Raw genomic sequence first — 25895 nt, forward strand, 5'->3', positions numbered from 1 at the left:
AACACTGGAGACAGCTGATCAGCACAGTGCTTCAGGGTGGATGGAGACACAGAGTCTGGTCCAGCAGCTTTCCTCGGGTTCTGTCTTCTGAATAGTTTGTTAACGTCTCTCAAGTGAATGGAAAGAGTTGTCACTGAGGTGGAGGTGATCTGTTGGGTGGTGTCGTGGGGCGTGGTTGCAGGACTGTCCCTTTGTCTGTCGAAACGACAGTAGAAGTTGTTCAGGTCGTTGGCTAACTGTCGGTCGTTCATGGAGTGGGGAGCTTTAGGCTTGTAGTTTGTTATCTGCCTAAGCCCTTTCCAGACAGAAGCAGAGTCGTTGGCTGAAAACTGTTTTTTCAGCTTCTCAGAGTACAGTCGTTTAGCCTCTTTCACCGCCTTGCTAAACTTGTATTTTGCATCTCTGAATCTGCATTTGTCCCCACTTCTGAAGGCATCTTCTTTTTCCAACTTTAGCCTTCTGAGTTTGGCTGTGAACCAGGGTTTGTCATTGTTGTAACTCACCCTGGTTCGTGATTGAACACAGCAGTCCTCACAGAAGCTGATATATGATGTCACAGCTTCTGTGAACTCATCCAGACTGGTGGGAGCAGTCCTAAAAACGTCCCAGTCAGTGGAGTCCAGACACCCCTGCAGATCCTCCACAGCCTCACTGGTCCACTTCTTTAAAGTCCTCACTACAGGTTTGCAGAGTTTTAGTTTCTGCTTGTAAGCAGGAATCAGGTGAACCATGACGTGGTCAGATTGGCCCAGTGCAGCACGGGGGACAGCGTGATAAGCGTCTCTGACTGTGGTGTAGCAGTGATCCAGAATGCTCTCTTCTCTGGTTGGGCATTTAATAAACTGTTTATATTTAGTAAGTTCATGAGGGAGGTTTCCTTTGTTAAAGTCACCAAGGACAATAACTAAGGAGTCCGGCTTTCACTGCTCCACATTTAGTATTTGGTCTGCGAGCATGCGCTGTGCGTTCTGCACGTTTGCGTTCGGCGCGATGTAAACACCGACCAGAACGAATGAAGCGCGAGTGGTTGGGGAATACAAATAAGTCGGTTTTTATCTAGACAACAGACTGGACTGGAGACGCAACAGTGAAGGCATCTACAAGAAAGGACAGAGCAGACTGTACTTTTTGAGGAAGCTTAGGTCCTTCAAGGTTTGCAGCAAGATGCTGCACATGTTGTTGAGAGTGTCAACCCCTCTGCCATCCTCTGTTGGGGTAGCAGCATCAGAGCCAAGGATCTAAAAAGACTCAACAACCTGACAAAGAAGGTTGGTTCTGTTCTGGGGACGACTGTGGAACCTCTGGAGACAATGATGTAAAGAAGGATGTTGCATCCTCTTCATGACGTCATTGTCAGGAGTCTCCTCAGTAAAAGGCTTCTTCAGATTGGTTGTAAAACGGATCGCTACTGGAGATCTTTCCTGCCCACAATCATCATCGTCTATTATAACTCCTTGACAAAATGAGTTACATCAACATTTAATTTCCTTTTGGGATAAATAAAGTATTCTTTGAATTGAATATAATCTGAAAAGTGTGCCTCCTTCTCTTTATTTCCTCCTAACTGTTATATCCTATGCTTGTTTCAAAACTCATAAATCTGGCAGTTCAGTGAAGGCTTTGTTAGAGAACATGAGGGAACAGACAGGATAATAAAGATCAAGAAAACTTATCAAACAGGTAAGGGATACCATAAGGGAGATGTTTAAAGCTGTCTTACATAATCCCAAGAGCATTGTTCATTTCATCATCTGAAAGCAGAAAGCACATGCAAACTCACTAAGACATAAGCTGACAAGTCAGGCAATAAGAAAATGAATCAGATAAATATCCAAGAGGCCTATTATAACTCTGGAGGAGCTGCAGAAATTCACAACTCAGGTGGGTGAATCTGTTGAAAGATCATCTTAGACATACACCAAATAAATCTTTCCTTGGAGGATGAGTGGACATTGTTTAAAGAAAGCTTTTAGAAGTCATGTTTACAGTTTGCCACAAGCAACAGAGGATGGACCATCTCCAATATAAAACATGGCAGTGGCAGGATCATACTGTGGGGAGGCTTCACTCTCCCCCCGTGATCAGTGCTGGTGGGAACATGGATGGAGCTGCTGGCACTGCAATCTTTGAGGAAAACCTGTCAGAGTCAGCAAAAGACTTAAGACTCAGATAGAGGTACACCTTCCGGCAGGACAATGATAACATACAATCAGAACTACAATGGAATGGCTTAGTCAAAGCTCAGACTTATATCGAGCTGGGAATTTGTGGCATTGCAGAAAAAAATCTTGATCTCAATGAGAATGACTACAAATCAACGAGAATGAAAGGAAAGGTGTATGGGATAGTGGAGACTAGCAATGTTGTATAGTTTGGCGACAGTGGCACTGGAGGAGAGACAGGAGCCAGAGCTGGAGGTAGCAGAGATGAAGATGGTGAGGTTCTCTTTGGGAGTGACGAGGATAGATAGGATCAGGAATGAGTACATCAGAGGGACAGGTCATTTTAGATGTTTTGGAGATAAAGCCAGGAAAGCTAGACAGAGATGGTTTGGACATGTATAGAGGAGGGACAGTGAATACATTGGTAGAAGGATGCTAAGGCTGGGACTGCCAGGCAGTAGGCCTAAAGGAAGACCAAAGAGAAGATGTATGGAGCGAGAGAAGAAGATGCAGAAGATAGGGCTAGATGGAGACAGAAGACTTGCTGTGGTGACCCCTGAGATGCAAAATGTCACAGGCAATCTCATGCAATCTGACTGAGCTTGAGCATTTTTGCAACACAGAAAGGGGCAAAGGTTTCAGTCCTTAGATGTGCAAAGGTGGTGAAGACACACCTCGAGATGTGCAGCTATAATTGCAAAGAGAGGTGTTTCAAGGTGTTAAGTCAGGGGATGCATATAAATTCACACTTTTCGGTTATTACTTGAAAAATAAAACTGATTAACACCGATTAATCATGTATCATCAAGTATTAATCATGCTCGTTCCTCTTCACAATTATGCTCCAATTTGTGTTGGTCTATCACACAAAATGAAACACATTGAAGTTTCAGGTCTCAATGGGATGAAATGTGAAAGAGTTCAAAAGGGCATGGTTGCTTTTTGCAATGCGCTGTGTGTGATCCTGTGCAGCAGCTGGGAAGGACACACACTGAAAGGGTAAATGGTCAACGGTTTTCAGAGCTGGAAAAGATGCACTCAAAAAGCAGTTGCACCATTGCATCATTTCTCCTTCCTCGTCCCATGATAATCATCGTCTTTTGTTGTTTTAAAAGACCTGTTTTGATGTTGGGAGAGATTTAGCAACACTTCTTAAAATTCGCCCTAAGCTGCCCTAAAAAACCGGTGAGAAAAAAGAAAAAAAAGAAACAGCATATGAATACATTCAGACTCTATTCCAATTATTCTTAAAGCAAGTACAAGAAAAGAATGCTATTTGAAGTATTTGAAGTCATTAGAGTAAAGATTTAATTATTTATGAGTGCCTAGGCATATCTTAGCATGGGAAAAGCTTTCAAGATATTATTGAAATGAAATGCAAATGATTTTTTTTTTCTCTCTGTACATGAAAAGCCTGAAAATAGGTTTTCAGTCAGCTTTTTTTTTTGTCTCTCTGATTGGAAGAGAATATAAGCTTTGTGTACATCTCCCATTGTCCTATTTTCATTTCGTCAGTTTTATCATCCTCAATCCTGTCAGCACTTTCCTCGCCACTTTATTTCCCTCCAAACTACAGTGTCTCCGCAGTCTGAGTCTCAACTGTTACACAGAGGATTTTGCCAAAGAAAGACAAACGCGATAAGTAGAGCAAGTTGGACAGACATGAACTTCAGCACTGTGCCAACATCTAAGAGAGTACATATTAAAAACTCAAAAGAGATGCAGCTGCTCTGTACCGTAATGTCGATTCCCTCTCCATCCACTGGAGCCTCATCGCTTGGACAGGTTCTCTGTCACGGGTCACATCCGTGTGATCCTTTTTTTTTTTTTTTTTTTTTTTTGGAAAGCTGCGAGGCACTTTTATTCCCAGGGCGATAGTGAACAGCCAGCTGGTAGGCACGCTGATCCCTTGGTTTCCTGCCGGTGCAGGGTCGAAAATGGCGTTCACTCCTGTCTGGTTTCTGCTTCTCAGTTCGATCGCCCGGACTGACATGGCTGAGCAGAGTGCCTGCAGGTAAGAGCAGTTTTCAACAGGGAAACTTAAGACTTTTTTTAATTTGGCCTTAAGTTAGGTAATTAGGATTATTTGTTTCTGATTTAACCCTGCTTTAAGTTGCTCATAGCTGTGGTTTTATTGCGTCTTAGGCCAACTTTATCCTAAGTAAAGTTTATTTGTAAAGCACCTTCCACAGATAGAAAGTCACAAAGCGCTGTACAACATAAATCAAATTTAACTGATCCGTCCATCCATCCATCATCTTCCGCTTATCCGGGGTCGGGTGGTGGGGGTAGCAGCTTCAGTAGGGAGGCCCAGATGTCCCTCTCCCCAGCCACTTGCACCAGCTCCTCCGGGGGGAATCCCAAGGTGTTCCCATACCAGCCGAGAGACATATTACCTCACATTATTCATAGCAATTTTGAATTTGTTAATGGTGATGTGTGACTTCAAAGTACATCAATTTTAAGGAATATTTGTTGGCATCCTAATTACAAAAGTGTCAATTTTGCAAGACACAAAGGATTCGAATGTTTGTCTCTAAAACACAAGGTGTAACCAATACACCACCCTCCCTATTCTGGCAACAATGGGGAGGTGTTCAATGCAAGAACAGTCGATGATGGTTTCCTTTCATTGTTGCTGCTGGTTTGCGGACCTCCATCGATCCGGTTTTCCCAGAAGGTGCTTTGTGACAAAACAATGAGGCTTGCCAAGCTGCATTAAAATAAATTGGTACTTCTTTGTACCACAAAAATGGGTCAATAAAAATTTATGAGAAACATTAATCTGAGAGATTTTAGTCAGTAGTTATCAACTACAAATAAAAGAAACTATTCATTCCAGCATCAGAATTGTGTACAATAAATATTCAAGGTACTAAAGTCAAGGGCCCTTACCTTTGTTGCTTGTTATTACAAAGATTTGCTCTGTTCTAAAGCTGACTTGTTCTTGATTGTATCCAGATATTCTTGCCAGACAATGGGACCTGATAGGATTTAATATATTTAATAAAAATGGCAATATGAGGTGCCGCTTGGTGTAGCAGTAGAGCGGGCACCCAGACACTCTATACGTCTTCGACGCAGCCGTCTCAGGTTTGATTCCAAACTTTGAGACCCTTGCTGCACGTCATTCCCCCATTTTCTGATAATTTTCTGTCTTAATGCCGTCAATAAAGGCCACCAGCTCCACAAAATCTTTCAAAAAAAAAAAAAAAATTGTTTAATAATGCGAAGACACATTAGAAAATATAACTCTTAAAAGATTTTGGGCCTGTCACAGTGCTCTGATCTGATAAATGAAGATGAATCCGATTACAGCAGGGTCTCACATCAAAGCAGCAGAGTGACTATGATAAGCAAGTTTCAGTCGCAGATGCAATAGAACTCGCGTCTGTCTCCTTTTAGAGCAAGCTGGATATTTAGCAGAGAACACTGATTTCACACATCCTGATACGGCCATTTATGTACAGTGATATGAAACTCTCACGTCTTTTTTTTTTTTTTTAACCTGTATAATTCTAATCACTTGATGTATCTTGCATTGCTCTTGTATTAACGTATGTATGGTTGAGTTCTATACTGCAGGTGTTGAAAACAGACTTTAGATTTATCTGGTTGTCAGGAGTTTTATGTCTCTACCTGATATAAAGCCCCACGTCTGTCATGTTCTGAGGAGCTCTTTGGTACTGCACGTTTTATTTGTGGTGTTTGTCATACATCATTGCTCAGTTTATATGGAAGGTTGTTTGTTTCTTTCAGAATACACATAGTTGATTTAAGAGCAGGATCGTTTTTTTTTTTTTTTTTTTTTTTTTTTCTACTTAGAGCTGGTGCTACTCTGTATCAAAACTCAGTTTTTTGCACATATATCCTGCTCAAGTCTGAATACTACTCTTCGGTCTACAACTCCATCTGTATGCGTGCAAAACCCCATGCCGTCAGATCTGTTCACTCTGCTGGTGGCTTTATTTTTGTCTCTCCTGGAAAAAGATGGAAACAGATGCTGATAGTTCAGTCCCCTTTCTCAGTTTCAGACATTTGAAGCTTTGGTCATTTTGTTCTTGCCTTTTCCAAATGGAAAATGGTGTCCTCTATGGCAGGACATTTTGTGCACGCAAGTGTCTGCATTTAAACGGTAGGCGATTGCTTTGTACCCGCTTTGACAATCAGTCATTTAAACTAATTTTTTAATCTAAGAAGATCACGTATAGCTATTATGGTTTGACTGAGAGTCAACAGGCGCATCAGAACTAAACAAATTAGATTAATTGAGGTCTTCAGTTTATAATATGAAAGTGAACTAAACCACACAGGGGAGGTGAGCTTTTTATGACCATTTATTCAGACCATTCACTAATTTCTTTAAATGGCTTGTTTACAGGTAAAAAATGGAAGTAGGAAGGGCTGAAATGGTAATGCATCTTTACAGTGTGGGGGCCCCAACTGATGAAGGGACGAATGGCCTTTAATTACTGCTGCATTGTTTCAGACAGGGCCATTCCTCGTTAAACAATGGCTACATATTATATATATATATATATATATATATATATATATATATATATATTATCTATAACATGTAGCATGGGAACATATTACAGATAATATGTATATATATATATATATATATATATATATATATATATATATATATATATATATATATATATATATATATATATATACATACATATTATCTATAATATGTAGACATTTATAATTATTATTTTTTTTAAAGGAATTCTTTCTCTGTTGGACTTTCTCCGGGGTGCCCTGACAAAGTCCGACTGCCTGAAGTTACATTTGTACGACTAAGAAGAAAACTGTCCAGTGTAGTACTCAGGAGTAGAAATTAATGCCCAGCACTGTGCAAAGGTGGGTCCATTTATGAAGCAGCGGCCTAACATCATCAATTTGCAATCCCAAGTAGTGAGTTTGGTCATTTGAACAGCGGAACACCTCCTAACTTCTACCACAGACCTGCAGGAGGCAGTTAAGCACAACATTATGGCGAATTACACCAGTAGAACTGATTAGTAACTCTGTGCTACATTTATGGTGTGAAGTGGGTTTCAGAATCCACCATACCTTCTGAAGAGGAGCTTTGGGGTGAATATAATACTAAAGAGATTTTATTTGTTAAAAAGTCAATTTCTTTCTGTCTAGTTTTTGATCTCTACTACCAGACTACTTGTACCAGCTTTAAAAGATAATTTAAAGTATATTTTATAGTTCTGTCACTCCAATTAATGCTCAACAATCAAGTTAAATGTGAAATTCCCCAAAACGGACGTACAATTAAATGGACTCCGTCTAGTATTTTAGCTGTTTATGATTATTTGTCTTCACAATTCATCACATATATACAACAAAACAATAATAGCAATGGTGAAATACATGGCTACAAACTTAACTTGTTCATGAGTGTGAAGAGGCAGCGGACTGATATGAATTGGCAAAGGAGCAATGTGTAAATTAACATGCTTTCCTTTGTTTTACAGAATTAAGCATTGTCCTCTTTGTTTAATTGTAACTGTTAGAAGGAAATTATGACTTGTGAAGATTTTCAGTGAGGGACAAGAAAAAGCTTAATGTCTAACCTTGGTTGTAGGTTTACTGAAAACTCCAGGGCACCATCCAAAAACATCTAATTATGGTTCCTAGCTCCTGTTCCTTGACCTTTCATGGGGTCAACAGTAAGAACAATGTCATGGGTAGGAAAGGAGCTTCAGACTGCTCTGCTGATTTCAGACAGCCTTTACCTCCAATGTGGTTACATGACTGAAAGGCACACGGAGGATTCTAGTCAAATCCGGGCCTACAGCTTTCCGAAGATGAACTTCTGTACAAAAAATGCGCTCTCATCTCTCCGAACATTTTTGTTAATGGTGGGCGGGCTTATACATCATGTCACGCAAAGGATTGTGGGATTCCTTATATCAAGGGACATTGGAAGGTTCCCATGCTAAATTAGCTGTGAGAGGAAGCATTTAGGCTCCTTCCTTACTGACTGCACTATTCGGACAGCCCTTATCATGGCGACCACTGATGAACTTCTGCTTTCGCCGCAGAGTCCGGACCCAAAATACTCTTCGGATGCAGCCTGAATTTCAACTTAATTGTGGTGTTTTGTTTGTCAAAAAGCTGCTAGAAAGCGCTGTGGTTGTCGGTCATCGTTCACAGGCAACAAATAATAATTTGGATTGAGTGTTGAAGATGCATGGCTGGTCCTACTGTACAAACATTTTTTGATGTTCACTAAACAGCAGCACATGATAGTAATCAGAGCAGCGAGAACAAAAATGTAGTGTTCGGGTTACATTGCTGTCGCTTTACTTATGAAAATCTGAATGACTTTCATACAAACAGTCCCTCCTAAGGTAGCCCTTCGAGCGGAGCTTTAGTATGAAAAAGTTTCAGTTACAGACTGTACTGCCAGGGTTAGAACTTAGACAAGAGTTGCTGCAGGACATCGGAAAATGTCTCTGCAGTCACAAAAACAACCTCATATTCAGGAAAGATTGGGGTTACAGCTCCCTGCTCTGTTTCTGCATGTAAGACATCCACAAATTAATCATAGGACTCTACCAGGAACACTTGATTATAAAGTGGAGGAAAAGGTCAGGCCATTCATCACCCACATACCTGCTCATTACACCAAGACCAGTAGAAACTGTGACAAATGAAGTCTTCTCACTTTAATGGACTTGGCATTCTTAGTTTTAGAAAACACACTTCAATGCAGCTTGAAGTCAACAAGCTGCACTTGTTCGCAGCAAAGAGCTGGGAATCGTGCAGTCTCTGCAGGCAAGTTGTGGCAAACAACAGGGACCTGCTTAGAAGAGCTAACCTGGATTGAGAGAGTAGATCAAGAAGACAAAAAAGTAAAGTATTTTTGTGCAACCTTAAAAATATGCTCTGTGTAGAGGAGCAGAAGATAATGAATTACTTTGTGGTCAAGTAATTTTAGAACAGGTTTTACTGTTTTACATGCTTCCATTTTTAAAGTTGCACAATCACATTTCTTTAGATCAACTTTGTGTTTCGATGACAAAGCGAGTTTGCACTACGATGGGTGGGGCAGGTGCTGTAAAGCTGCCCACTGCTCCCTAAGGTACGGGTTAAAAGTAGATCAATGAAGTTGGAATGTACACTAGAGCAACCTGTAGTTGGCGCGCTGCTGTTTATGGAGGCCTAGCCTCCTAGGTGCCATCCAAGTCAGATGCAAATCAATGACCCATCCTTCACTCCCCTGGATCGTTAAAGGCTTTTGCTTGGAGTGAACTGAGCACCAGGTCACCTGAATGATGATCAGAGATGTAACCTCTTTCGAACCCAAAGCCAGAACACCCAAACCACAGCTGAACGGCTCAATGTAGTGAGAACTGCTCAGACACCTTCATCGGAGAAACCAAAAAACAAGTACATGAGTGTACAGTACAGCACAGCAGGGCCTCCAGAGTGGGGCAAGAATCAGCAGTCCACTTGCACCTCAAGAGCAAAGGACACTTTTGACAACAACGATGTCCAGATACAAATGTGTCATGTGAACCATCCAATCAAAATATTGTGATCAGATTAAACTCAATCAGAATGAAACTGTATTCCGACTGAGAGGCGTGGTTTATGCCAGTTGATAATCCAATCAGAATGCATGTAAATGCTTGTCAGTATCAAGTCATTCTGAATGTGGCAAACTGACCCGAGTGCGCATGTGCGCCTGACGTATTCGTGATGTATTTCCGCGTTGTTGTGTGGCAGAAATACGTCGGGATGCAAATCTGTCGGGTTGCCCGATAGTACGTTTCTATTCAAAACATTAAAAGAGCTCAACATTTTTATTTATTCAATAACGTTTCAACCATAACTAGAAGCTGGTGCAAGTCCAGCCTGGGTGCTCGGAAGACAAACTCCTATAATACTGCTTTGGTTGCCAGTTTTCGTTGTTCAGCAAAGATGAAAGTTCTTATTCTTCTGTGGGTTTTTTTTTTTTACAGAAATTTGAAAACTGCGCATGTCAGAGTGATTCTATTCTAATTAAAGCATATTATGACCAGATGAATTGATTGTGTGCCCACATAAACAGTACAATCTGATTCTTTTTTTGTATTTTAATCTGGATACATTTCAAGATGATCCTGAAAGTTTGTGCATGCAAACATAGCTAGTGTGCACAGCCCTGTCCTCCAACACATTCCAAAGAGAATACATAAGCATCACGATTCAGGTGACCGCAACTCACACCAAGCAGTAGTCTGGAACGAACCAGGAGAGTGGAGAGTGGGCCACTGATCTAACTTGCAATGCATCCATGTGTTTAAAAACAGCAGTGCTCCAACTACAGGCTGCTCTACTGCAAGCCACCACAATTGACAAAAGTTCACGTATAAGTGTCTAAATGTTTTCAGAAAAATTGAGCGAAATTCTGATTGCCACTAATTTAAATCTGTGGCAATATGGGAAAAAACATGATAGGGGTTCAAACCTCTTAATGGCAGTCCTGGTCATAAATTAGATTGAGACTCTGGATTATGCTTCATTTGATTTGCTTTGGATGTCACGGCTTAAATGTGCAAATGCCAACTTGACCCTATGTTTGTTGGAGATCACAAAACCAGCTGGATTCTGTTTATTTTAGTGTTCCTAACTACTATTAGCAATAGAAGCTGAGAGCCACGTTTGCTCTCCATTATATGCAATTAAACTCAGAAGAGACGCACCCGGAACAAGAGACCGCACAGTTCAAACTGTGCCATGTCAGAGAGTAAAACTACTGTTTACGCCTGCTACTTTCACCACGTTCTAGATGTGTGGCAGATAAAACAAAATCTGAAGGTGGAACTCTGCTTTTTGAAGGCTGCATTTAGTTTTTCCAACTTGGGACTGGGAAAATCGAGGTACAAATATATATGTCTTTTAGGTCATAAAACCAAAGATCTAAACCGAACAATTCCCCACACTAAAGGAACAGTTAATGTTTGGCGGACAAACTGGTGTTGTGTCGCACGTGAAACTGCTTTTTTTCCCCCTCCCAAACTACTTTCCTGTTGACAGCACTTCTTGATTTCCCAAACACAGGACTGAGACCCCAGTGGCACTAATTACTGCAGCACGCACGCAAAATGACAAATGAACAAAAACCACAGCGTTCTTGCAACCTCCTCGCTTCATTAACTTTACACAAGCTCCACCGTTAGCACCGCGATGTCCTCACCTACTTTTACCTCCCTCACACCCACGCACACACACACACACACACACACACAAAAAAAGGCTTCAGTGCAGAAAGTCGGTTGAGGACATTATGTAAAGACACTGACAGTTGTACAGTTACCTTTGGAGGAGCGAGGTCACATGCCGAACACTAATTACATTGATGAATGCCAGGGGCTGCTTGTCCTGCTACTAGAGTTTTACACCTTTAGTGACCCGCACTGTCATAATACGTAAAGCACAAAGCTGGCAGGGGTGCAGAGCGAACGAGACAAGAGGGAGAGGAAATCTGTTTCCAGAAAAAAAAAAAAAAAAAAAGAGACAGATTTGATGCCAGTTGACATTACCCGCCTGCATTATCACCATTTCATGGCTCCCACAAAGCTAATTGAATCTGCGCCTCCACCCTGCACTGAATCCTCTTTACTGCTGGCAGAGCCACCTTCATTACATTTTTTGTAACAGCACACTTCACATTTGACATATGACTCATCACACAACACACACACACACACGCACACTCACAAAATATGAGCACGTATTTGCACGTTTCTACTGTGTCTCAAAGTGACAAAAGCCACACGATGTTGTGCGTGTGTGTTTGAGCGCATGCATGTTTTTTTTTTCTTTTTTCCCCTCACAGGGGATTAATTCAAGCTTTTTACAAACATCGTGTAAGTGCTAAATAATGGGGATTATTCTGTGTATGATAACGCGAGTGGGGGTGAAACAGAATAAGAGAAGAATTATATGGTTTTGAAAACCCCTAACACAACAAAAAAAAAGTATAATCTTAACACTCCCAAGCTCATGTTTGTGAGTTTTACATTTTCCTTTCGCATGGCACGGGAGGCGGGGGGGATCTGAGCTGTCCTGCGACAGATTCTTCACATGTTTCCCAACACACGCACCGTAAATCAGAGACGTGTTTATGTTGAATACAATTAAGAAGGCTCAGCTTTTGACACTAGTGTAATCAGAAAGAGCAGCGGGAGAAGAAATGAGGGCATCAATGCCTGGGTGCTGCATCTGCACTTCCATCATTTCTCCCATCCTGTCATTTTTTTTTTCTCCACTTCAGTATGACGGACGCATGTACAGTAGGATAAAAGGTTCAACGTATCAGTTTTGAGTCATCTGGTATCTCTTCTGGACAGTGCTTTCAAGGAATGCGGGGTTAAAAGTAAGAAACGATATCGCTCTGTGGCCCACATTATATACGGACAATGGTTCCAGAAGAATGTTTGCTTTAAAACGCTGTTGTATTTATCTATAAAATAATAAGGCCGGTTGTATAATTTTATTTTGTTGTAGGGATATTTATCTGCCACAGCTTAGAGGCTGGTCCGTGAAAATATTGTCTGACATTAAAGTGGTCCGTGGTGCGAAAAAAGGTTGGGGACTGCTGCTGTACAGGTTGCCAGTAAAATTTAGAAATAAATTTGACAATTTTAGTTCCAACTTTTAGAGCATTTTGACCAACTGAGCGAAAGTCCGGCTGCCTCCGATTTAAGCGTGTTTGCTGTTGGGGGAAAAAAAACAACATTAAAGTGTAAGTTTTAAAGTTAAAGCTAGAGGTAGTAATCCTGTTCGGAAACACTTTTTGTTATACTGGGTGGAGTGGTCCTTCCATCCTGAAAGTAGTCAATACATTATGGCTGTGGAACAAGGAGGTTAAAACAATTAGATCTCTGTGAGAGCTGCAGGCCTGTAATTCACACTGAAGGAAATGGATTAGTCAGAGATTTGGTCCTGCTCTCACTCATGGACAATATATACTCACTCCCCTCTGTCCCACAAGTTCTGGGGTAATCACCTTTTCTATTGGTTGTCCCACATGCCCATCAATCTGACGCACTGACGTAACACCAGTGTGCGTGCTCGTTCCTTGTTAGTTTCCGCTTGCTGGCTGCGCATGTGCAGCGAGAGAATACAGGCTAACTTCAATATCCGTAGCTTTCTTATCTCAGAAGACGTTGCGCCTCTAAATAAAAGACCTGTGCAGTCACAGCGACAGATGCGTTCCCTCTTCTCCCATGCTCGTGCACAACACTGGTGTCATTTCAACTTTTCGCCAGAGGGGGCAGACCGTTGGGACGGTTTTTAATGGTTTCCTTCATTTTATGTCGTTTTAGTTTGGTCTAACATGCTGAATCTACCCCTTTTAGAATAATGCTATTCAACTGGATCTCAGTACAAACTGTCCCCACAAACTCATTCTTCGGAGAATGAGTTTGTAGGTCCTTAATAATGAATAATGCTAGCAGACTGTCAAATATCTATTAGATCATGTAAGAACCCCCCTTATCAGTTATGTTTTGTTTTTTTTTTCCTCGGTGTGAGCATTTATCTCAAAGCGTTCCTAGCTTTGTGAAACTTTTCTGAATCACCCTTGTAGTAAATTTTTTACACACTGCCTCCGCTCTGTACCATACATTCAAATTATTGCTCCCAGGAACATCTGTATGCGGCTGCCTGTAGGCCATAATTTACAGCAAGTATTACTTTCTTTTTAAAGTTTAATGCATAGGAACCTTAAACGGACTGAGAGTGAGTGAAAAGCTGGTCTGAAAATGGATTAAATAGATCCATCGTGTATATTTTCATACATTCTACCTGTTATTTAATCAAGCGAGATAGGGACTGGATACTCACACACACATTGAAATCCCCCCTTGAAAACGTTGCTAATTGACTGGTTAACAAATAAACAACAACAATTAGCAAGTTACTGTAGATTAAGCTCCATTCATTCGCTATCCTATACTAAGGAAGTACTCGGCTTAAGAAAAAAAGTCAAATCATTTAATTTGCTTAGGATGATATGACATCTTAAATGCATTTGTGTACACACTATAAATTAACAGCTTTGCCTCAAGCAGCTGCTCAGCCACGCAAAAGGCTTTATGAGATAACCACATTTGGAGAGGCTCTGCGCATATAGGCTTACATGTTTGGGATAAATCTATATTACATGTATCATCCATTAAGTGACATGTTAAGTGCTGCCTGTCAAGTATTATCATCAAATGCCACCTCAGTTTCAGTCCTTTATTTGGTTACATCACTGTTGTTCTGATGGTTAACACTGGAAATGGAGGCTTAAGGGATTTATTTAAAACTTAAAAATCCCTTCAAATATAAAGGATAATAAATACCACCACCAAAAAAAATAAAAATACATTGTCCCCTTCACCGTTAATTAATGTTAATGGTGAAGCGGACATTCTTGTATGGGGTTAGTTGGTAACCAGATTAGTAGGTATCCTGCCTGACAGCGAACGCATGTACAACTTTAATTAAACCAATTAATTAAATGTTGCCCAAGAGGGTAAACTGATCTAAATTCTCCGTTGAGGTTTTATTGGCAGTGCAACGCACAAGTCCTATGTTGCTCCATGTGGATTGTGGTTGGTTATCTGGCCACTGTTGTTAAACACAATCAGCACATTTTCAGTAACGCTGAGGTTAACTCCGGGTCGGTATCCTGATATGTGCCTGATTTCTTCAAACCAAATAGTGAAGGAATAAATATGTTTTTATTTAAGTGCCCTGCTCACATGTGCCCATGACACTATGTAAAATAATAGTTTTGTTGAATGCTTTGAATAATTTGTCCTATTGTAACACACAGTCATGTCAAAGTTTCAACCATCCAGCTGTTGCTTTCTTACCTGACTCCGCCAGATAGATTTGCTCCGCATATCCCTCTGGAAACCTTCCGTTGAAGTAACTTTGGGAAGGGGCGAAAATACTGGTTAGCTGATTGGCCTATGTTGGTGATAGACGGGCCAAATGAACCAATCAGATTCGTCGTCGCTCGTAACACAACCACAAGCCAAGCTACTCTTGCTGCTGCAGGTAAAGGCTCGTTAGCTCAGCAAAGAAATACTCTGTAATTCCGATAAAACTTGCTCTATAGCCACGCTAACGCTAGTTTCATCGGCTGAAGCCGCCATGTTGTTTAGACTGAACTGACGCGCTTCTCGTTGCGTCACACCTCAACCCGCCTCAAAGCCAATGCTGATTGGACGTTCGTTTGGTGAACGGCTCCAAATTTTCTTTAACGGAGAGTATCCAGACTGATCTGCGAGTGAAACCTTGAAAGCTCGCGAGATCAGGATGGTCTCACGAGGCTAGTTGCTTTCAGCGGGAGACCAATATCCTCAATAAGATCTTGCTACCACCATTCTTTAGAATTGCTAAAGTATTCCTTGGTTTGAAAGTCTGAACTGTCTTATCATTGTGGCTAAATAGCGCAGCCATGGTCTTCCCTGACCTTAAAACCTGTCTCAAGATGACATTTAGCTTTCCCATATTTGCAGCTGTAAGTTTCAGTAGAGCTGGACGACAATTCAATCACAATATATATCGATCGATAGATGTATATCGATGATAGAAAAAAAAGGTTCAATAAAAAGTTCAATAGAATAACAGTTTTCCTTCCTTTTGCATTCTAGCCATGTAAATTTAATATTACAGTCATTACATCCTCCCAACCAATTGTAAACGCAGACCAAGGAACGCTCCGTCCCCAAGCTCTGCCCCCTTCAGTGTTCAGAGAGCATGCGTTCTTTTTTTGGTTTTTAAAAATGTGCAATTTTGTAAAAAGTTGGTTGAATAAAGGGTTAATTTTGAATCCAGTGTTTGTGTGTTCTGTATCTAGAAATAGGTCGCTAAGCAACAGCATAAAAATGGCCAGGGCTGCACTTAAAATATATGTATCGCATTTGTTGATAATTATCAATATCATTTCTGTTTTATCGGTATGTTTTTTTGATAAAACACGCTTGTGTTTCAGTGAGCAAGGAGTCAGTTTCGTAGTGGCGGCTTCTCAAAGTCAGTGATCATGTTCACTTAATTGTGGACACTAGCATCAAGGCATCTTACACTTTATATTTGCCACTTGATTTAGTGTGTCTTGAAATGGTTGTTACAGGACAAAAGTCTACAATTTTAGATAAGAAAACAGACTGTCAGTCAGCCAGAATTGTATTGGGATCTCACAGATAACCACAAGAAGTGGGTGGCTGGGGTTCATAGAATGCACTTTCATGTTGTTGTATGTACATATTTGAGCCTTTAGGTTTTTACACCTGGCTTAGATTAAAGGATATTCACATTAATTTCCAACTATTTTTTTTTTTTAAGAAATCCTTTTGGGCATGGAGAAAAATGGTTCAAATACATGATTAAAAGTCCAAATTTTCATGTGGATAATGACAACATCTAACCCTCGGACCAGCACCGGGTACTTAGAAACCAACTGGCAAAAACAGAAACAAGCACACCGAAATACAGAAAAGGAAAAAAATACATCTTTAAACTCCCTAGTTAGGAGAGAAGGCTAGTTTATATTTTACTCAAAGCAGCAAGCTGCAGAATAACTGGTTCAGAGTATGTCTCATCTCATTGCGGAGGAAAATCCTGCGGCAGGAGAAGAGCCTGTATCCTGATTCACTGACCAAGCAAGAAATGAAGTTATTGCTTCAAAATCCTCTCAAAGATGATGTCTTTGCATGCTCCCTTCCCCAGCTGTTGTTCCAGTCATGGCCCGAGTGGTAATGATTAATGAGACAGCTGCTCCACTTTGGCAAAGAGTAAGACACATATAATAAGAAGTAATTAATGCACTTAATTAAAGCCACAAATAGCTACAAATAAATTATGTAGAGTAAATCTCAGCATAATGTTTGACAGAACTGACATTATTTGCGGTCTCAACGACAGATGAAGGAGTTGCTCAGATAGACTGTGTGTGTGTGTATGCACCCGCCGCACAGTTAACTGCTTACATTATTACTGAAATCTGCTCGGCAATGTGTTGCCAGGACCACACATATTAATGTGGCTCGCGCTGCTGCTTTGCATATTCAGAGCTCGGCTCTGAAACGTAAAACGATGACTGTGGATGCGCTTGTTCTTTTACAACCGCAGAAGAAATAAAATCTCTAATGTCTCGTGGAGTCAAAGCAAATTTACCCTCCTTGAACGGCCCTGGAAAGTAAGTTTGTCAGAACTGTTGTTGTTGTTTTTTTATTTGAATTCAATATCTTGTGATTGTCTGCCCTCTTCAATATTTAATTGCGGCCCATTCCGTTAGGCATGTCACAGTGTTCGGCTCAGTCTCTCCATCATCTCCGCGGAGTGTTCGGCTCATCTTCCTCTCATCTTTGCTTCTCCTCAGCCAACACAAATTCAGTGAAAGGGAGGCCTGTTGCTAGGCAACAGTACAGAGTATATGATTAAAACTTTTCCAATCTATCACCTGAAATAATAACGTGGACAGTTTTCTTTCCTGCTCCGTGACACGGCTGGGATGCGCATACAGGAATTTGGGGAAACAGCTTTTCTAGTTGAGGTTTTCGGGCAAATCCGGATATGAAACGGTGTACAACATGCACTGAGATGCAAAACGTGTCATTTTCTCTATGCTTCCTATATGGAGCTCTCAAGTAAAGTGGTGTGAGTACATCTTAAAGGCCCTGCCATCCAAAAAAAAACTGCTAACATACAAACCATTGCTGGAGGACAGTTATCATGCAAAAGGCAGCTTGCGATGGATTTCATCTGTGCGGATGACTGTGCTGTATTTATAAATGATGACGCTAATGCTACTGATATCTAAAACAATATGTTCCTCTCATCCAACCCTCATGGCCTCAAGAGCAGTAAATACAGAAATGAATCCCTCAGAGCAAATGATCACACATCAAGAAGTTTAAATATACTAAATATACTGCTCAAAAAAATCAAGGGGACACTTAAACACAATTGAAGAAGAGTTCCAGAAACAACACAATGTAACTCCAAGTGTTCCCTTTATTTTTTGAACAGTATATATCAGCTCAATGGTGACAGTGTAGAAAATACACCAGTTTCAGTAGTTAAGATAAATTGGGCCTATCTGTTTCCTTATATTGATGGTGCGTCTGAAAGAAGCAAATATCTCTGTAAGATATTGGCTCTTTCCTACTCTAATAATACCCATCATTCTCTACGGCTGAGAGACGGGACCATTCTCAAACACGACTTTCAACAGACTTATGTTTTGTCTCTCTCTCACAAGTCTAAATTACCAAGAGGGATGCCAGCCGTAAATAACAATTGAAGAAGAGTTCCAGAAGCAGCCTTCAGTCATTTTTCCATGTCTGCAGAATGAACACTGACTGACTACTGACCAACTCCTGCGCACTGAATGTGATGCACCAAAAGGACATGGGTAGATTAAACTGAGGTAGACCTAAAATGTTTGATATGTTGAGCTCATGGTCAAGGACAATAAAATGTAGAAAAATATCCCAAATAGCATCTGATACAAAACACGGAGAACAGTAGGACATTCAGTGGCTATTTTCATTTCTGTTCTCCTCTATTAACCGTTCTACAGCAAACTATATCATTGTAAGTCACATTGTTTATATTAAACAAGGAATTCCTTGACAGAAGCTCGTTGCTATGTCTTTCAGTCAGCAGAGGGGGTTGGTGCAACCTTTGCAAGCCCCCTCACTTCATTACCTTATGTGTCTACAGCAGGTACGCACACGTTAAATGTGTCATTGCTCTACAATACAACAATTGGTTAAAATTGATTTAGGCTTCCCACATTTAATATAAAAGAAAGTGGATGTTTTGGTGCCATGGGTCAATATCTTCCTAAGGACCTTTCGCATTCTGACATTGCCTATTCTTCAGAGAACTCGATTATTTTCAAGCAAGACTTGGACAAGCTTAATTTTTCAAATGAGGTGTCACTGTCAAATTCTTGAAGTCTTTCTGCCAAACTCAATCCGAGAATGATGCCAGGTGCAAAACTTCATTGAAGAATAAGTTGAGAAACACAGCCTACAGTGGGTTTAGTATGACTGCTGCACCAACTCTTGTTGTGCCAGCAACTTTTGTACCAAACGAAACACAAGGGTAAAGCAAATTTAAGACGGCCTTATATGTTGACGTCTTGATCAAATGTCAGTCCAAGCCAGCGCCATGTGTCACAGACTATAAAAGAAAACAAAAAAGTCATGAAGTGGAATATTCAGCAGCACCTACAAGGCAATACTGGTGGCAGGGAGGAAGGAACTCCTAACCCACTCACCAGACAAAATGGATGGTAATATTTAGTTTTAATGCATTTCGGCTATCACATCTAACATGATATAAAGCCACATTTATTTTATACCAATGACTAAACTGGTGTCAAACTACTTGGATTTACTTTGATAATCTGCAAAGAGTTTGTCTCCCACAGATGTGACTTTCATCTTCAGACCCTACTGTCTGGCCTAATAGTCGTGGGCTTATTGTCCATAACTCCTTGACACCAGGGAAAAAAAAGGTAATGCCAGTGAGGCTACAAGACAAGATAAAAGGATGTACAAAAAAAAAAAAAAAAAATCTTTGTTCAGCCCGCTTTGTTCAATGACAAGAGTCACAATGATGGAGGTGTTGCAGCTGGGTTTTATCATTATGATTGATTCTAATGTGTGAGAGAGAGATACTCTCCCGTTCTGATTGAATATTATAAAGACAAATGAAGGCGGGAGAACAAGGACAGAGTGAGGGGGGGTTTAGTAGGGGGTTTTCCCCCAGGAATGCGGTCGCTAAAAGTTCTAAAGGCAGTTACAGAACTTTTTTTTAAGGGTTTAGTTAAGTGTTACAGATAGCCATGTAGGTAGCAGGGTCAGGGCTGTTTTACACCTACAGTGAACATGCAAAGTTAGTGTGTGTGCCTGTGTTTGTGTTTTGGCGCACGCATTAAAAAAAAAAAATGAGCTGCCTCTTCAAGTTTTCATTTGACGAGAAGTGTCAAGTAAACTTAACAGTTCGGCCCAAGGCAATATGGTTTAATAAGAACGGGATAGATGGTCCCAACAAGGGATATCAACCACAAAAAAAGTGACAGGTGCATGTATGGATGCTCTACATGCATGTGTTCTTCATGAAGTGTGTGCGCGCGCGCGCTCATTTGGGTGTACGAGCGATGCACGACTTATCTAAATGCTCCCCTCTGGCATTCAAGGCATCCCAGTAGGTAGGAAATCTAATCTACAGGCCACCGATGATTTAGATGGTGGCACACAGAGAGAGGATGAGATAAGCCCTCAGATGAGATGTTGAGCTAAGAGGAAGGGGTGAGGGGGGGGGGGGGGGAAATAAGAGACGTCTTCTGGCTTTCGGCGACAAGATGAAAATATATAGCAAACCTCCGATTTGAGTGAAGAGGAGACACAAAGGAGCTGGAAGGTGGTCAACGCAATAAAAGATGGGAGCAAGGGGAGGAACGACACAATGCCGTTTGTTTCTTTGCCCTCAAGTTGAACGAACGCTGTTCGTCCCGCCCAAACTCGGTGGTGACACAAAAGGCTGCAAACGGGGACGGAAGCTGCAGCGGTTGCTCAACAGGTTGACGTCAGCCGCAGGGAAAAAAAAAAAAAAAAAAAAACGTGCGTTAAAGTCAGAACAAATGAACACAAGGGGCAAAAAGGGAGACGTTCTAACATTACGTCCTGCGGCAAATCAGTCGAGGGAGATTAAAAGGCAAAATTATTCCAAATAGGGTTAGATTCAAGAGATGCAGTTGATGCTTTTGGTGGTATTCACTTCAGAGTGTCCCGTTTTACCTATATCTTATTCAGCGTGCTTGATTATCCGTTTCCCTGGAAGTAGCTCCCTTCTAATTTCATTCCCATCTGTTCTCATTTTCCAACTGCTTCATCACCTGTCCCTTGCAAGCTCTTCGACCGCTTCCACTTTGCTCATTATCCCTTCAGTAAATACACCAATTGACCGCCATAAACACCGTTAGGCTGTCTTTGTGCTTTGGCCATTCATTCTGTTACTTGCTGAGCCACACCGTTTTCTTACCCACCTTGAACGTGTTTCCACACGCTCTCAGTGCGTTCGACAGAGCAGCAGCGCACGTTTGAGCAGTAAGGAGGAGAAGACCAAGAAGGTGTTAAACCTGCATTTAGAAACTATGATAATGAGGTAGATATGTTTAACTCAGCCACAGCGCTGCAGATTTGCAAAGGGAAAGTGCTTGACGTGAAAGTAAAACAAACCAGCCTGTGTAAGTTTTTTTTATCAACTTTTTCTTCAAATCAGAATTGTATTCACTGTACCTCAAAAGTAAAAAGTCAAAGTTTTTTTGCTGTTGTTTGCTTTTCTACTGCATCTATAGGAATTAGGAAGTCATACTATTTCCTTAATCCAAATAGGATTAGATTTTTTCGACCTAGTGGAAGATGTCAGAGTCTTCCTGTCGCTCTCAACTCTCTGGCAATGATTTTAAACTTGACAGTAAAATAAGTCTGTTTTTTATCGTTTAAGAATAATAGCTAAACTAAAAGCTATCCTTCCAAGGCAACAGTCTGAACCAGTAATCCACGCTTTCATTTCACAGTGATTACTACAGTTCCCTCTACCTCGGAGTCAGCGGGTCCTCACTTGCTCATCTTCAGCCGGGGTAAAATGGAGCAACGAGTCTTAACAGGAACACGTAAAAGGGAGCACATTACTCCGGCCCTGGCCTCCCTTCAGTGGCTCCCAGTGTATTTTAGAGTTCATTTTAAAATCCTTTTGTTCGTTTTTAAGGTCTTAAACAACTTTGCCCCACTGTCTTTGGCAGAGCTTCCACACCTCTACACCCTCAATTGGTCCCTCCCAATTCAAAGCAGAGGCTTAGAGGAGACAGGACCTTCTCTGATGGGCTACCGTCACATATTTGTCAGGTTTTTAAAAAAAAAAAAATCAGTTATTGTTATTTTATTGTCTTCGATGTTCAGCACTTTCTTTTCAGCTGCGGCTGGTGTTAAAGCCCTTTATAAATAAAGTTGTTGACGATGACAACAATTTCAAAAGGAACATCAGCTGATAATCCTCTAACATTGTAATGTCTAATATCAAGGTTGCAAAAAAAGAGATTAATGTGATGCTATATAGTGATAGTTCACAATTAAAAGTGTGTGTGTGTGTGTGTGGGGGGGGGGGGGGGTAACTGTACACCAATGAATGTGTATAGTTGTGAAAAGGAAGAAAAAATAATATATGGGTTTAATTTTTAGTTGATGGTTACAATCATTTACGACACACAGAGGAGCGTAGTTCCACTCCTCTAGAGCTACAGTCCTGAAACTTTCCGTGCATTTTAGATGCATCCTTTCGCTGATGGACATGAATCAAATGGCTAAGTTCCCTAGTCAACAAGTCATTCATCTCGACAGAGGCCTGGTTAGTGGCACGGATGCATCTAAAAGCAGCAGGAAAGTAGCTCTCAAGGACTGGACTAACACAAGAATAACATTGGATCTAAACCCTTCTATGGTAAATCAGGCTACGCATTTAGAGTAATTGTTTTATCTGGAATTAAGTATTTCCAACCTAATTTCAAGTCTTTTGCAGCCTCCGATACTTTCTGGTCAGAGTTCCCTTACATTTAGCTCCGTTCATCTTCCTATTACTTTCGCCCATGTCCCTGCTGGGAATAGGCCTCCTTACAGTATGATGCTGCCAATCATCTGACCAGAGCACCTTCTCCATATGTTTGCTCTCTCTTGAATGTTGTTTGTGGCAAACCCCAATCAGGGTGGCGAAGGTTTATGGATTGTGAGTAATAGGTAAACAAATAACAACACATTTTCGGCCCTGAGCTGGAGATCTCTAAAGCTCTTTCATAGTCACCATGTACCTTTTAGCTGTTTCGCTGATTAATGGCCTCCTTGCTGGGAAGTCACATTATGTGGACAGCCATGTCTAGGTAGCTTTGTGGTTGCACTAAACTCTTTCCATTTATAATAATTGGTTGTTTAAAGATTGGGATACTTTTTTTAACCCAATCCTGATTTAAAGTGCTGCACAGCTTCATCCTCACCTGTCTTCTTAGGTTTCTTTGTCTTCACAGCTAATTTTGTCCCCCAACCTCTTTTGTTTTTGGCAAACAACAAAGAAAAACCCTCTGTGCGCACAACGTCCCGTAACCAGGGCACAGACGGCAGAGAGGGTGACCCACTCCACTCCGTTCTCACTTTGCAAATGAATCACGCATGTGCAAAGCTGCCAGTGAATGCAGGAAATAAATGTAATATTTAACTGGACCGATCCTGTTCTCCGCTGCATCGGCTTCAGGCTTCGCTGAGTCAGCGTCTTGTGCCGGCAGCTCAAACCGATAAGGCCGTGGCCCGCTGGGATCCACAAACACTCCCTCAACCTCCGGTGACCAGAAAGAGAAAAATCCTCCACCTCCAAAGATCAGCGTCACTCCGCTCGCTCTCTATGATCACATATGGAAAATTAAGCTAGTTGCTGAGATCACACAGGGGGAAAGGGATGTCTAGGTTTCCATCCTGGACCTGTTGCCTCCGGGCCTGATCTTGGATAAGAGGCAGACAATGGATAGATGGATGGATGGATGGATGGATGGATGGATGGATGGATGGATGGATGAATTTGGTCAAATATTAGGCTCTTTTCGTTATTGGCTGCACTGAATTTGATTTAGGGATATCAGAGTAAAGTAGACTGAGGGTCTCTGTATTTTGTCACAGCCTGATTCTTCACTTTATTTCCCATTTCTCTCTAAAATCGCAATACTGAAAGCAACTTCAAAGTCAAAGAGCAAAGCGAGTCATAATGACCTTGTTGTCATTCTAATCATAATGCCATCACATTTCACTCTCAGGCTTTTTATGCTGCAGGCTGTAGTTTTTTTTTTTAATCTTCCATGCCAAAAAGTCCGATTTCTGTTGCAGGCAGATGTACAACTCAGTAGTTGTGTTCGCTCTGTTGGTTTCATCTTTCAGAATGATGTACAGAGAACGACGAAGACAGAGGACAACAGGGACAACACAAGCCCAAGGCTTGTCTGTGGTTTTTCCATTCAGCGAGGTCTCTCTAAGGAACAGGGTAGGGAAATCCCCTCTGCAGCACAGGAAGCTAGAGGGTGAGAATAGAGGAGCGAACAGAGGCAGAGCGGAGCCCACAATCAATGTTTTATTCTGTGTTTTTCAGATGTGCTCTCTGCCTGGGCCCTGCTGGGAGCAAATACATGGATCAACATCCAGAGATACCTTGAAGACAGACATGAAAGAGGAGCACATGGCTGGATTGATACAGGTATGTAATGTTATTTCAGAAGTTAAAGTTTTCCTTTTGCTGTTATTATACTTTGACAACGCGCGGTCCAGCGGGGGTCACTTCATCTTATGATGTTGGGTAAAAAATAAAACTTGAAACCTGATATTTGAAACCCAAACTTTTACTTACTGTAAAAACCTGTGTAAGTCAGTTGTATTGCCTAGGCCAGGGCTCAGAAACATGAAGAAGTCACCTTATTTTGGTTTGCATGTGGAGAGAAAGGTATAAATAATGAAAAAATTGTGATTTCTGTCAGAATAATAGTTAGTAATAGTCCCAAATCCCACCTAATGTCAATATTTTAACTTAGATTTAAAAAAAAAAAACAACAACACATTTTAACAAACCTCCCTATAATTGTGAATAAGCATGTCCATTTATCAAAAGACGGCCAAGAAAACAAACAGCATGGATTGGCCATGGTCGTCACTCCTCTGGCCTACAGCTACTAGAGTAATCTCATTAGAATGCACTGAGGATAAATATGGTCCTTAGTCATTTATTAGCTGAATATTAAGATCTGTTAAAGTTATTTTAAAAGAATTACTGAATAGCACAGTTTATAGCTAGTTCAGCTGAGAGAGAAACAGCTACAGAACGGCTTCTCCCTGCAGTTTGAAGTTAGTTCAGAGATAACCAGACAGGGTAGTTTACGCTTGGGAGAGTGCTCCCAGCATCTGCATCTCTGAGCTAAAATTCTGTTGGTTGTCACATGTGACCCAAACTGATTAGAACATGTATACTCCACATCGGGATCTTCAACTCCAGTCCTGAAGGTCCGGTGTCCGGGAGCTTCCAGATGTGCCCCTGGTCCAACATGCCTGAATCGAATGGCTAAATGACCTCCTCAGTATGGAGTCAAGTTCTCCAGAGTCCTGCGAATGGCCTGATAATTTGACTCAGGTGTTGAAGCAGAGACACTAATTTCCAGGACATCGCATCTCGAGGACCCCTGTGTCCGTATTCACAAAGATTCCTAGACTACAAATAGCTCATAGAGACGTCATTTTAGGAAAAACCTTTTTCTTAGAATTTAACTTTGGTAAAAGTTATTCACTAAGTTTCGTTGGCATTAAGAGAGTTCCTAAAGTGGAAAAATCTTAGGAGTATTGAGGAGGACTTTTAGTGAGCCTAAGATCTTAGACACTCGAGTGTCTTAAACGGGGAAGGTGGTGGAAACAAAGAGCTGATTGGCTGATCCACCACCTAAACAGGGGAGGAAAGCACATAAACTTTTATTTAAAAAAACAATCATACAATTGCAATATTTAGATAAGATAAACCTTATCCCCGTAGGGGGGAATAAGTTAGTTTTAGCGGCCCGACGGGTTTAATAGCATCATTTTATTGAGTATAACAAAGAAAAATGTTGGCTAATCATGAATAAAA

Source organism: Fundulus heteroclitus, chromosome 13 (genome assembly GCF_011125445.2).
Source record: "Fundulus heteroclitus isolate FHET01 chromosome 13, MU-UCD_Fhet_4.1, whole genome shotgun sequence".
Classification (NCBI taxonomy): domain Eukaryota; kingdom Metazoa; phylum Chordata; class Actinopteri; order Cyprinodontiformes; family Fundulidae; genus Fundulus; species Fundulus heteroclitus.